The sequence below is a fragment of the Homarus americanus genome, unplaced genomic scaffold, assembly GCF_018991925.1.
Source record: "Homarus americanus isolate GMGI-L3 unplaced genomic scaffold, GMGI_Hamer_2.0 scaffold48354, whole genome shotgun sequence".
NCBI lineage: Eukaryota > Metazoa > Arthropoda > Malacostraca > Decapoda > Nephropidae > Homarus > Homarus americanus.
The window spans coordinates 2,070,667-2,085,119 of NW_024723833.1; the positions used below are offsets into that span (position 1 = coordinate 2,070,667).

At 41.6% G+C, this 14,453-nt stretch overlaps 1 protein-coding gene across 2 annotated transcripts in view; it reads right to left on the bottom strand.

The window, feature by feature from the left end:
- The window catches only part of LOC121863731, a 36,548-nt gene extending 25,856 nt beyond the window's left edge, over positions 1 to 10,692 (bottom strand). The window contains exon 1 of one of the 2 annotated variants that reach the window (XM_042362480.1): positions 10,647 to 10,692. The gene's annotated coding sequence lies outside the window, so the exon portion shown is untranslated. The remainder of the gene's footprint in view (positions 1 to 10,646) is intronic. The other variant, XM_042362482.1, reaches the window with a different exon arrangement.
- Positions 10,693 to 14,453: the final 3,761 nt, after the last annotated feature.

The following is a 14,453-nucleotide window of genomic DNA, read 5'->3' on the forward strand; positions in this document are numbered from 1 at the left end:
TCCAATATTAAGTACGCTGCACTTGCTGGTGTTGAATTTCATTTGCCATTTTTCAGACCACTCCTGCAGTTTATTTAAATCCTCCTGTAGTGCATTTGTATTCTGCCCTGAATTAATCTGCCGCCCTATTTTGGTGTCATCCGCAAACTTGCTTATGTCACTGCTGATCCCAGTATCTAGATCGTTTATGTAGATTATGAACAAGAGTGGGCCTAGTACTGACCCCTGGGGAACCCCACTGGTTACACAGCCCCACTCAGATTTAACACCATCTACGCTGACCCTCTGCGTTCTATCGGTGAGCCATGATTTTATCCAATTTAAACTTTCCCCTCGATACCATGAGCCTTAACTTTTCTCAGAAGCCTCTGATGCGGTACTCTGTCAAATGCTTTGCTAAAGTCGAAGTAAATAACATCATAATTTTCGTCATTATCTACTACCTCGAAGACTTTCCTAAAAAACGTCAGCAGATTTGTTCGACAAGATTTCCCTTTGTAAACCCGTGTTGAGAGTCGTAGATTAATTTGCTTTTCTCTAAATGCGATCGGATGAAATCTGCTATAATTGATTCAAGAAATTTCCCCACTACTGACGTCAAACTGATCGGCCGGTAATTTGACGCTGATGCTCTGTCCCTCTTTTTGAATATGGGTACTACATTTGCCTGTTTCCACAAGTCTGGCACAACTCCCGTGTCAAATGATTTCGTAAATAAATTTACGAGGGGTCCGCTAATATGTTCCCTACACTCTTTCAAGACTTGAAGGAAAATTTCATCCGGCCCTGGGGATTTTGTCTTCTTTAATTTATTTATCCTCATAAGAACATCCTCTTTTCTGATAGTGATATTCTTTAATTTCTCTTCTTCCTTTCCCCTAAATATCAGTTCCACCTCTGGAATTTCCTGGCGAATTTCTTCTGTGAAAATTGATAAAAAGTGCTGTTCAATGCTTTGCTTATTTCTTCACTGCCATTGATCACTTTCCCCCTCCCTGACTTTAAAGGCCCAACTTTGTCCTTGATCTTTGTTCTATGTACCTGGAAAAATCCCTTGGGATTCGCATTGGATTCTCTTGCTATTCTGATTTCATAGTCTCTCTTTGCTTTCCTTACATTTTTTTTAAAATTCCTATATAGTTCATTATACCTATTTCTGAGCTGCTCCTCCCCTCCCTTTAATTTCTTATAAATTCCTTTCTTTATTCCTTTGTCATGTTTAAGTTTTCTGGTCATCCACCTTGGTTCATTCTTATTTGACCTAATTTTTCTGTATGGTATATTTTGTTCTTGTGCTTTATGTAGTATACTAGTGAATATATTATAGTCATGATCAATTGTTGTGTCATCTGTGACTTCACCCCTTCCTACTGGGGACTGACCTGACTGTTCCCAGCTAACCTCACCTAGGTACCTTCTTAACCCCTGATAATCCGCCAACCGAAAGTTTGGGACTCTGACCATATTGTCATTGTTTTTCGTTTCCCAATTTAGGGTGAACCTGATTTCTCTGTGATCACTGTTACCTAGTTCTTCCCTTACTGTGATATCTCTGATAATATTTTCTTTATTTGTTAATACTAGGTCTAATATATTGTCACCTCTAGTAGGTTCTGTAATTAGTTGTTTCAAAAATTGTCCTGTACTGCGTCTAGGAAGTCTTCAGATTCATAGTCACCTACAATGTTGTCCCAGTCAATATTTCTGAAGTTGAAATCCCCCATAATGCACAGGCTGTTATATTTTGCTGCCCTTCTCATTTCCTGCCATATGGGCTGAGCTGCTTCTTTCCCAAGACTTGGGGGCCTGTAAATCACTTCCATAATTAGTTTTTCTCTTCCTTCCGTGATTTCTACCCATACAGACTTGGTTCCTATTTCACCCTTTATTGAATTATTAATACAACATTTTAATGTATCCTTGACGAAGAGTGCGACCCCTCCCCCCTTCCTACCTTCCCTGTCCTTGTGAAAAAGGTTGTACCCTTCTATGTGGTACTCTGATAAAAAAAATTTGCTCGCCAGATTCATCCAAGTTTCGGTGATTGCTATGACGTCTACATTCTCGGTACATACAACCGCTCTCAGCAAATCTATTTTATTTCTAACGTTCCTACTGTTTGTATAGTATACATTTAAACCTACCCTTCCCTGGTCCTGTTTTACCCCTTGTCCTGAGTAACCAATTTTACTTCTCAGGACCTGCTTGTTTTTTTACTCCCACTTACCCCGACCTCTCTCTACTGACGAAACCCCCTCTTTGGAGTGACAATTTGACGCTCCAGGGATGCAGACAACGTCTTTACCCCCGCACGAGACAAGTGTACTCTGTCACGACTATACAGGTAGTCGTTGCCATAGAATGGTTGCCAGTTATCAATGAATGAACAACCATTGTTTGCACAATGTTTTTCCAGTCAGCAATTTATAACAATTGCCCTGGACAGCCATTCACGACCAACTCCTCTTCTAGGCAAGACTCCACATACTATCGGGATCCCTCCCCTGTCTCTAATCTTCCCCAGCGCCTCCCTATACCTCTTGAAAAGTTCCTCACTCCTAACCTTTCCTATGTCGTTACCTCCCACACTAAGACACACTACAGGCTTGGTACCCTCCCCTGACAAAACCCTATCTATCCTCTCAGCTACATGCCCTATCCCAGCCCCAGGAAAACTCACCCTAGTCCTACGTGTCCTATCTCTTGCACAAAAAGTCCTATCTGAAAACCTCACCTGGCTGTCCCCGAAAGAGTCCCCCACGAAAGACTAATAAGAAAGGCATGGCATTGAAGGTAATATTCTAAAATGGATTAGGGCGTGATTACAGGACAGGAAACAGCGAGTGAGCATTAACGGCACTTAATCCCATTGGAGCAACGTCACTAGTGGAGTTCCCCAAGGCTCAGTACTTGGACCATTATTATTTATTATATACATAAAAGACATAGATATCAGCATAGACAGCAACATAAGTAAATTTGCTGATGACACTAAAATAGGCCGTGTAATTAAATCTGACGAGGACTCTGCAAAACTACAGGAAGATCTAAAAAAAATTTTCGAATGGTCTGAAAAATGGCAGATGAAATTCAATGTGGACAAATGTAAAGTACTCAGTATAGAAGACGTAAACAGGGAAACCAGTTACCAGATGAACAACGATGCCATTGAGAAATCCGACTGCGAGAGAGATTTAGGAGTAATGATAAGTAGGAATCTTAAGCCAAGTAAACAATGGTTTTTTTGCTCGTAACAAGGCTAATAAAGTACTTGGGTTCATACAAAGGAGTGTTAGTTACAAGACTAGCGAGGTCATCTTAAGATTATATTTTGCATTTGAGAGACCTCACCTGGATTACGCAGTGCAGTTCTGGTCACCGTATTACAGAATGGATATAGAATCCTTGGAAAGAATCCAGAGGAGAATGACAAGACTAATCCCGGGCATTAGGAACGTTGAGTACAGAGACAGGTTAAAGCATCTAAATTTGCACTCCCTCGAGAGACGTAGAGCGAGGGGCGACATGATAGAGGTGTATATGGAAGTCAGGGCTAAACAAAGGGGACATTACAAAGGTACTCAAACTATCCAACCAGGAGCGAACTCGTAACAATGGGTTTAAATTAGACAGATTTAGATTTAGGCGCGAAATTGGTAAACACTGGTTTGGAAACAGAGTAGTGGATGTATGGAACAAGTTACCAAATATCATCATTAACTCGAATATGCTGGATAGCTTCAAACATAGGTTGGATGCTTATATGAGCAATAGGGGTTGGGTGTAAATGGGACTGCCCAGTATGGGCTAATAGGCCCGCTGCAGTTTCCTCCATTCTTATGTTCTTGTGTTCTAACTACCACGACCTTACCACTGGGCAGGGTTTGTACAACTGCCCTTTTCTCTCCTGGCACCACACCGTCCTGCCTCTTCTCTTCCTCGCCAGCTTCCTCCAGCACCTGGTAGGGGTTACTGCACTCCACACCCTGGTCAGCTTTCCTGAGACTGACCCTAGTCCCCTTGGAGACAACCACTCTCCACGCCTGCTCCTCCTTTGCAGGTGTCCTGTTAGGCAGGACACCTACCTGAAGGAGTTCAGTCCTGAGGACTTCGTTCTCCCCCTTTCGAGCGTCCATCTCACTCCTCAACTGCTCCAGCTGACTTAGCAGAGTGGCCAGGAGGTCGTCTTTCCTCACACTCCGCTCCTCTTCCCCCACAACACAGCAATCCAAGGCGGCCATTTCCTCTGGTCACTAACGCGAGCACTTAGGGGCACGTCCTTCTCCAGCTAGGTCAGGTAGCAACTGAGCTAGGTCAGGTTGCAACTGTCTTCAGTTGTTCTGCTAGGCTTAGTCTTTACACTAGGTGAGGCGAGCAACTAACTGACTCCTCTCCTAGGCAGCCCGCGGCCCTTTATAAACAGTTCGTCAGACGCCTAGAACAGTCTAGCGATGTCCAGACGCGGGAGGCCGGCTCGAGACCCGCCTGGAGAATTCTAGAATGATCTAGGATTACAATAATGATGCAATACATTCTAGAGTCTTTGTACATAATTAATCCATCAATGTAATCAATATATACACGAAAATTTCATTAAATTTACCCCAAATAACTCACGTATATGAAATTCCCTCAACTGACTGTGACTGTCTTTACCAGGCAAGTGGTGACGTCGCGGATGTTTACTGGCGGGAGGACGTACTGGACGAAGCACAGGGAGGCGGGGCCGTGTTCAGGTAAGTAAGTAAACGTTGGCCATTCTTATTCCATGTTGGGTAATGGTGAGGCAATATTTATTACCGAGTTTGTAGCTCCCATAACTATTTACTGGCTGACTTCAGTAATAAAGAACACACTTGGTCCAACTATTTAACACTCAGAGCCTAGTAAATAATCTTCGGAGATTGAGAGTTACGCTGAATAAAGTAGAACACAAAGGCAATGTCGGTGGAGTTATTCCCTCGTGTTGCGGTATGTGGTGGTGGTGGTGGTTATGGCGATATATGGTACACTCACCTTTTATCTATTTACAAACTGATTTAAACACACACACACACACACACACACACACACACACACACACACACACACGCACACAACATTCTCCAATATCAGTGATCTACATCAGGCATGGGCAACCTTTCCTCAGTCATGGGTCGCATTACGATTTAAGTATTTTTCATTGGGCCAACCAAGTGAAATTTATATCCTACCTAACCCAAAACAGGGGTGGATCCAGGAATCTGAAAAGGGAGGGATCCAAAAAGTTGTGGGTGGGGGAACCTGGCGAGCACAGCGAGCCCACCCAGCTGGGGGCTTTAGGGGCGCTAAGGTTCCCACCCCATTTTTTGAAAATCTGATCACTATCATGGGCATTTTGTGGCCATTTTGAAGCCATGTGCACTTGGTATTAAGAGATATTCTAAGGTCAACAGTAATTAATTTTTACTAAAAAACGCGTGAGTACAATATTGCATTAAATAAAAAGTTTTGTAATTTTTTGATGAAAAGTGGGTTCCGGGCCCCCAGGACCCCCCCTGGATCCGCCTCTGCGAAAGTAAGGTTAATACTGTATTAGCACGGACAGTGAAACAGTTTATCGCCACCTTACCATATTTTCAGTTTACAGTCACACTCTTTTTCCCATTTATGAAACAAATCCATCATAGTTTTTTAGCAAAATGTTAATGTTTCTTGACATTTAACAGCAGATGAGTGAAGTAATCTGTGAATGCGTTAAATTTTCGAAGTTACATTTTTCTTACTTATAAGACACACCCACCGTAACCCCACTTGGACTTACCCAACCTTAGTTAATTCCCAAGTGATAGCATTTAATCCATCAAACAGACAGCGCCGAACTTGTCCCGTAAACCCACACAAGTTATAATGTTTATATTGTTGATCAAACAGTAAGGAATTATGTGAAGATTATTCTTCTAATAAATATTGCTTTACTCACCATAAACTGGCTGCATCTATCTGAACCACGGGCCATGGTAAATAGAATTTCTCAACCAATTCGCGGGCCACACAAAAGTTCGGGCCGCGGGTTGCCCATGCCTGATCTACATTATAAAACTCTTAATCCGTGATGATGAATGTCATGGGTTGCGTTGGGTCTACCCTGCACAACCCATCCCAGATGTTTGTTTACGGTAGATAAGGGACCAGGCGAGCCGTGATTCTGTCATCACTATTTCATTAGTGGGTATGTGAGCTTTTTTTTTTTAGTTTAACAAATTTATTGGCAGAGCTTGTAGTACAGTTTGCCTATTCTGAGTAATTCAGTCAGGTCTTGACACTGAGGGTGGTATCACTTCTCACTGCCACGCAGGACAGAGGTTCATACACAAAGAAATATGTGAGCTAGTCTATGGGAGGAGGAGGAGGGGGTGATTGAGACAGTTGTGTATTGTTCATCGTGTCTCACGCCCAAAACCACATTTTAGTCAGTGGGCTTTAGACCTTGGGTCAGAAAAGACCTGCTCCGCGTACTTAAGAACAGAGGTCATACAGTCCTACCAGTGCTACGAGTCTGTGTGTGCAAATCCCCGAGATTGTTGTTAAGTCTAGCGACAAGTTAACACATCCTGTAAAGAAAGTGGTCACTGGCGAGGGCCTGTTTGCTACAAGAGCACTCCAGGCCGGCCTAATAGATCTAAACGGTTAATTCTCCAAGTTGACAAACTCTCCCTTATAAAATTACGGTACTGTTGTGTGAATGTGAGTGACTGACCTATCCATGCAAATTATAAGTGCAGTGTATGGAATTATGCCAAATAAACGTAAGTGCTATTATCCGCCCGTATCTGTGATCCCTATATTATTATTACCAAAGGTAATGACTGATTGGTTATGACAAAGTATAATCAATAACTTAGATGGATGTTGGAAATTAATGGAATTCATTAAAACATCATTTATCAAGTACACAACGCATTGAATGCCGGAAGCGAAGTGAAATTCTACGTAATGATACATCATAATCTCCTGGGTGAGTAACCAGTGTGAGCGTATCTGAACTCTGCGGTAAGAAAACCATTGTCCTGCATTTAAATCGTAACAATGAAGAATGTTGTTTCTAAAACCTAACCTAACCTAACCTAACTCAACCTAACCTTTAGTTCATAAAATAATCCTAAGTGTAAATTCGACCAACTCTACGATACGTATCCTTCACCACGCCACCATCTCCCTCATACCTGCAAAAATGGAACGCAAGGAACATGAAATTTCCACTGATGATGGCCACCGTTCCTACAGCTAATTTCCACTGATGATGGTCACCGTCCCAACAGCTAATTTCCACTGATGATGGCCACCGTTCCTACAGCTAATTTCCACTGATGATGGCCACCGTCCCAACAGCTAATTTCCACTGATGATGGCCACCGTTCCAACAGCTAATTTCCACTGATGATGGCCACCGTCCCTACAGCTAATTTCCACTGATGATGGCCACCGTTCCAACAGCTAATTTCCACTGATGATGGCCACCGTCCCAACAGCTAATTTCCACTGATGATGGCCACCGTTCCAACAGCTAATTTCCACTGATGATGGCCACCGTCCCTACAGCTAATTTCCACTGATGATGGCCACCGTCCCTACAGCTAATTTCCACTGATGATGGCCACCGTCCCTACAGCTAATTTCCACTGATGATGGCCACCGTTCCTGGCTAATTTCACTGATGATGGCACCGTTCCAATTTCCTGTTGATGGCCACCGTCACAAGCTAATTTCCACTGATGATGGCCACCGTTCCAACAGCTAATTTCCACTGATGATGGCCACCGTCCCAACAGCTAATTTCCACTGATGATGGCCACCGTTCCAACAGCTAATTTCCACTGATGATGGCCACCGTCCCTACAGCTAATTTCCACTGATGATGGCCACCGTCCCTACAGCTAATTTCCACTGATGATGGCCACCGTCCCTACAGCTAATTTCCACTGATGATGGCCACCGTCCGTACAGCTAATTTCCACTGATGATGGCCACCGTCCCTACAGCTAATTTCCACTGATGATGGCCACCGTCCCTACAGCTAATTTCCACTGATGATGGCCACCGTCCAACAGCTAATTTCCACTGATGATGGCCACCGTTCCTTAGCTAATTTCCGCGATGATGGCCACCGTCCCTACAGCTAATTTCCACTGATGATGGCCACCGTCCCTACAGCTAATTTCCACTGATGGTATTTACCGTCCAGCTAATTTCCACTGATGATGGCCCACCAAATCCCTACAGCTAATTTCCGCGATGATATTACCGTCCTTACAATAATTTCACTGATGATGGCCACCGTCCCTACAGCTAATTTCCGCACTGATGATGGCCACCGTCCGGCCACCGTAACAACCACTGATGATGGCCACCGTCCCTACAGCTAATTTCCACTGATGATGGCCACCGTCCCTACAGCTAATTTCCACTGATGATGGCCACCGTCCCTACAGCTAATTTCCACTGATGATGGCCACCGTCCACAGCTAATTTCCACTGATGATGGCCACCGTCCCTACAGCTAATTTCCACTGATGATGGCCACCGTCCCTACAGCTAATTTCCACTGGTGATGGCCACCGTCCCTACAGCTAATTTCCACTGGTGATGGCCACCGTCCCTACAGCTAATTTCCACTGGTGATGGCCACCGTTCCTACAGCTAATTTCCACTGGTGATGGCCACCGTTCCTACAGCTAATTTCCACTGGTGATGGCCACCGTTCCTACAGCTAATTTCCACTGGTGATGACCACCGTCCCTACAGCTAATTTCCACTGGTGATGGCCACCGTTTAAAGCCTACATGATGAGACATAAAACCAAAGAAAATGTCCACTTAGTCGGGATCCAAACCGAATAATTCCCGTATTTTTATTGTGTAAATAAAGCATTGAACGAAGGTCCTATAGTAATTTATTATTGGTTGATTTCTCCCACGGCTTTTGATATCTTTAATAGATTTAATAGTTCGTAAAGGTTAAGTATTTGTTGGTTAATAAGTGAGACGTGACGTTAGAACACTAAGTTAACAAAAATGGCTGCTAATGTACCGCTGTGGCGTCATAACTCACTTTGTGGGAAAATGGCTGCTAATGTACTGCTGTGACGTCATAACTCACGTAAAGTTAATAAATATGCTGTTAATGTACTGCTGTGACGTCATAACTCACGTAAAGTTAATAAATATGCTGTTAATGTACTGCTATCGCGTCATAACTCACGTAAAGTTAATATATATGGCCGTTAATGTACTGCTGTCGCGTCATAACTCACGTAAAGTTAATAAATATGGCCGTTAATGTACTGCTGTGGCGTCATAACTCACGTAAAGTTAATAAATATGGCTGTTAATGTACTGCTGAGGCGTCATAACTCACGTAAAATTAATAAATATGGCTGTTAATGTACTGCTGAGGCGTCATAACTCACTTAAAGTTAATAAATATGGCTGTTAATGTACTGCTGAGGCGTCATAACTCACTTAAAGTTAATAAATATGGCCGTTAATGTACTGCTGAGGCGTCATAACTCAGGTAAAGTTAATAAATATGGCTGTTAATGTACTGCTGAGGCTTCATAACTCACTTAAAGTTAATAAATATGGCCGTTAATGTACTGCTGAGGCGTCATAACTCACTTAGTAACCTAAGTCCAGCGGCTGTTAAGGAAGCCTAGGCCGTGTTACCGTAGACATCTTATACTTTATTGGTCGACTGGCAGCATCATGTATGGGAGCAGATTCTAGTTTGGTGTCCGTATGATACACGGCATTACGGACAAACCCACAACTGTATGTTAACCTTGAAACTTAACCCCAAGACGAATAACCTAACCTAACCTAACGTAATTATAGTGGTAAACACGTAATGGCAGTTATTAGGGTTGTGGTCCTAATAATGGTTATAACATATGTGGTATTTCTTCTAATACAAATAATAATAATAATAATAAGAATAATAAGAATAATAAGAATAATAAGTTAGACAAACAGTAATAATACTGTTGCTACACTCAGGGGCTCGTGTGTAGTGTAGTAATGGTTGACTTGGGCTGAAGCATCAACTATGGTGCACAAAGTATCATCAAAGTTACACTGAGATTATAATTTAACAAGATACTCAGCCTCAGGCAGAAGACGGTTAATGGTGGCATAATATTCTCCTTGTTGTCTACTTGAATTTTGTCTTACTCACTGATTAGATGTTGAGGTAGAGTCTCAAGGTGATGTTGATGACATATTTAGGTTTGTGACTGAGCTTAATTCAACCAATAAGATTCATTTGTATGTCTTCCGTTTGCCTTAATGAGGAAGAGAGGACCGAAATAGGTTTAATTAAGCCAAACGTGTTGGTGCTACGTACTGTTGAGAACTTTGAACTGGGTGTCTCCTTCAGGAAACACCTTCTGTACTGTACTGTTAACTTGATAACTCTTACACACTGTATTGTATAGTGATTCGAACCCACTTTTTTCATCTAGAGAACCGAGAACGTACAGTATAGTATCAAAGCAATAAAACGTACATTGTTTCAAGTGCAAAACTGAGCACACACGCACAAACACACACACACACACTGTCAAATAGGAAACTGAGAACGAATGATCTCAGAAACATAACTAAACACACACTGTGTCAAGGGAAGAACGTGGCAGGCGGTGTACTTCACCTAAACTGAAGAGTGAAGACAGTTACGTCGGTAATTCCATACCTCATCGAAGGATAAGATAAGAGATAGGAGGCGCCGGCCCAAACAAAGATAGAGGCCGCTGAACTAGACAGACAGGGAAGCCACGCACTGATGCCGACACTGACCGTAAATACTTCCCTCACGTGACCACTATCACTCACTTATTATGTATTTATGACCACTCGTTAGCTTTGTGTTATACAGTAGGCTGAACATATTACTATTGTCTTTACATTGGATCACCTGAATATTAGACACCCCACCTTATCTCACCTGATAATTAAACACCCTAACCTAACCTCACGGAAGTTATTCTTAAGTCTCCCCCTTTTTTTATCATCACTCCATACACGCCTGGTCTATGTACTGATCCTAGGCCTGTGTGTTCAGAGTTTCATTCACTCTCAAAGCAACACTCGGTACTGTATAGATTGGGCGGAGGGCGTTATACAGTCAGCTACTACACGTATATTCCTCCAAAGATATCCCCCCCCCCCACTCCTCCCACATATTTGTCTAGTGGTCTCTCACAACTGTCTCCCCCAATTCTCTCTCTCTCTCTCTCTCTCTCTCTCTCTCTCTCTCTCTCTCTCTCTCTCTCTCTCTCTCTCTCTCTCTCATACCCTCCTCCATCTTTCTGTACTCGATACAGTACGACTTACAGGTGTGACGTCATCATCTGTTGTTGCAGGTCATCAACACGACGAGGCTTTAAAAGTTTCAAATGGATTTGGTCAACGGCTCTTAAGAGATTTGGTATGTGAAACAGGTGAACATTCCAGCTTATATCTGATAAGGATTATGATAAGCTGGTGAGGCCTCCACCTTAACAGTTAGTGTTATCTCACATGAATACTTGTAAACAGAGTCCAGCAGAGTCTTAAGATTTATAATATTTCTGTAGGTGACGATATAAGAATGTACCTAACAAGGAAGGACTCGCTTCATCTAAAGCACAGAAATAACGCCCCCACAAAACATAAAATAATTCCCCTTGGACACTTTACACCAGCTAGGAGACGCAATTAAGCTACGGAATCTTCATAAAATATATACCTACAAAACATTTATAAACATAATATCATTTTACCGCACGCGACACGAGAGTAATTTTTAGTTAAATATAAGTCTTACCCTGCTGTTGTTCCTCACCATACACACACTGACCTGCTAAAGCATTAACTTATTTGCTGTTTTCTTAGTTAAAATGGAGAGAATTACTGAGATGAAATGCGTAAAGAATTTTATTTTATTTATTTGTTTGCAGTATTTATTTTTTTCACGGGGATTAGCCCACCCGGGCACAGGTCACTGACCCACATCAGGGTCTGTTCACCTAGCAGTAAGGTAGGTACCTATTGTAAGTCGAAAGTTGCGAATTCGTATTCAGGGAAAGTTGTTGGAGCTTCCAATAACTTGATGACACAAACCACTGACTCTTCAGGTTTCTACGCCCTTAACCCATGAGACATAAAGGCAAGCATGAACTTAGCATGCTTCCCTGTTGGGCGCTGTAAACGCTTCTGCGCTTCACCTTACACAAGGATGTAGGGGGGTGCCCAATAAAAAAGAAAAAGAAAGGAAAAAAAAATAATAATAATAATAATAATTCATAATAAATACAATTTATAATACAAAAAATTGAAAATGAAATAATAATATAATAAAAATAACAACACTGTAATAATAATAATAGTATTATTATTAATAACAACAATAATAATAATAATAAAAATAATAATAATAATAATAATAATAATAATAATAATAATAATAATAATAATAATAATAATAATAAAGAAATACAAAAAATGAAACAAGATCAAAAGTGAGAAACGCTATATGTATGTTGTGTTGTCAGTAAGAGAAACAATTGAGACCCTGCAATTGTGTGTAAATGAGGCAGAAAGACAGATCAGCAACCTGGGACTTGGTCACAATTTTCGTGGTGCCATATGGCAGCAGGGTCTACCATTAGACAACACATTATGCTTCCAATATCTTCCCAGGCGGTAGTACCTCCCTCTTTGGTAGCTGTTTACTACCTATTGCCACTTGTCTCGATTTTCAGTTGAAAATTGTAGCATCACCTGGGAGGGCCCATGCCATTGTTGTCAACGTACTGTACACAAGGTCGGACCTCTGCTTGTGCATTAAAACATCCATACATTGAGGAGCTCCCTGCCACAGTGTTCATCCTGTGTTATATAAGAACTTGAAACATTCTACCTCGGTGAGCACATGTGACCCTAATACTTATCAGAACACAACAAATTTATGCCGTGAAATGTTCAGATGTGTGAAGAATGAGAAGACCAGAGTTAGCATAATCACCTTTATTGCTTATACTGTACATCGATTTTTGTTCTTCCATCAACAGAGTCTACAAGATAAATAACACAAAAAATATAATTAACATTCAAGAGAAGGTGGAGGTATGGCTTCTCATTTATTTATTTTTATCGGGAATTACCTCACTGGCTTCCTCTGGCTTCTTCCTGAAACACTTAACATCACCAGCCTCACCTTCTCTTGGGTGCTGTAGCGAGCCATCAGGGCTGGTACAGTATAATCTTACATAAAAGAGAAGAAGCAATTCACTAAAGACTAATAACTGATAATTCATTCGTACAAGTTGACACTTAGAGATCAGACTTGAAGTACAGTGAGGCGAACCATCATTATCCTCCACCCACGTCATCATTATCCTCCACCCACGTCATCATTATCCTCCACCCACGTCATCATTATCCTCCACCCACACCATTATTGCCCTCCACCCACACCATTATTGCCCTCCAACCACACCATCATTATCCTCCACCCACACCATCATTGCCCTCCACCCACACCATCATTATCCTCCACCCACACCATCATTGCCCTCCACCCACACCATTATTGCCCTCCACCCACAACCATCATTGCCCTCCACCTACACCATCATTGCCCTCCACCCACACCATCATTATCCTCCACCCTCATTGTGCTCCTACCACCTTTTTACTGCCTCTCATGGGACATATTTTTTTTCTTTTTTAGTTTAACAAATTTATTGACAAAGCTAGGAGTACAGTTTGTCTATTGTGAGTAATTCAGTCAGGTCTTCACACTGAGGGTGGTATCACTTCTCACTGCCACGCAGGACAGAGGTTCATACACAAATAAATACATCATATTCATTAACAGTATACATATACAGGGTGAACATAAAGTCTTTCCCTGATTACAAACATTTATTACACAAAATATATGCTAGGTACAAACATACAGTTTTTGCAGCTTAAAATATGCATGAAAAAAAATCTATGAATTCGTCTACACAATGCTACAACATTCATGTTTCTATCTAGAATGGTCTTCGAGATATGATTTTTCATAATCAGGGAAAGACTTTATGCTCACCCTGTGTATATATATATATATATATATATATATATATATATATATATATATATATATATATATATATATATATATATATATTTTATATATATATATGCAAGTAAATCACTGTAGGTGCGCGTGATCTAGGTATATGCTGATAACCACAAGGAAAGAGGAAAACACGAAGTTCCCAAGCGCTTTCGTGTAATTCACATATACACACCTACACATATATACATAGATCAGATTCATGTGGGTGATGTCACTGTTCACTGCCATTAGTGGGGCAGCGAAATGCAATTTTTCAAGAGAATCATGCAAATGGTGATACAAGCACCATATTTATCATGGTAATTCTC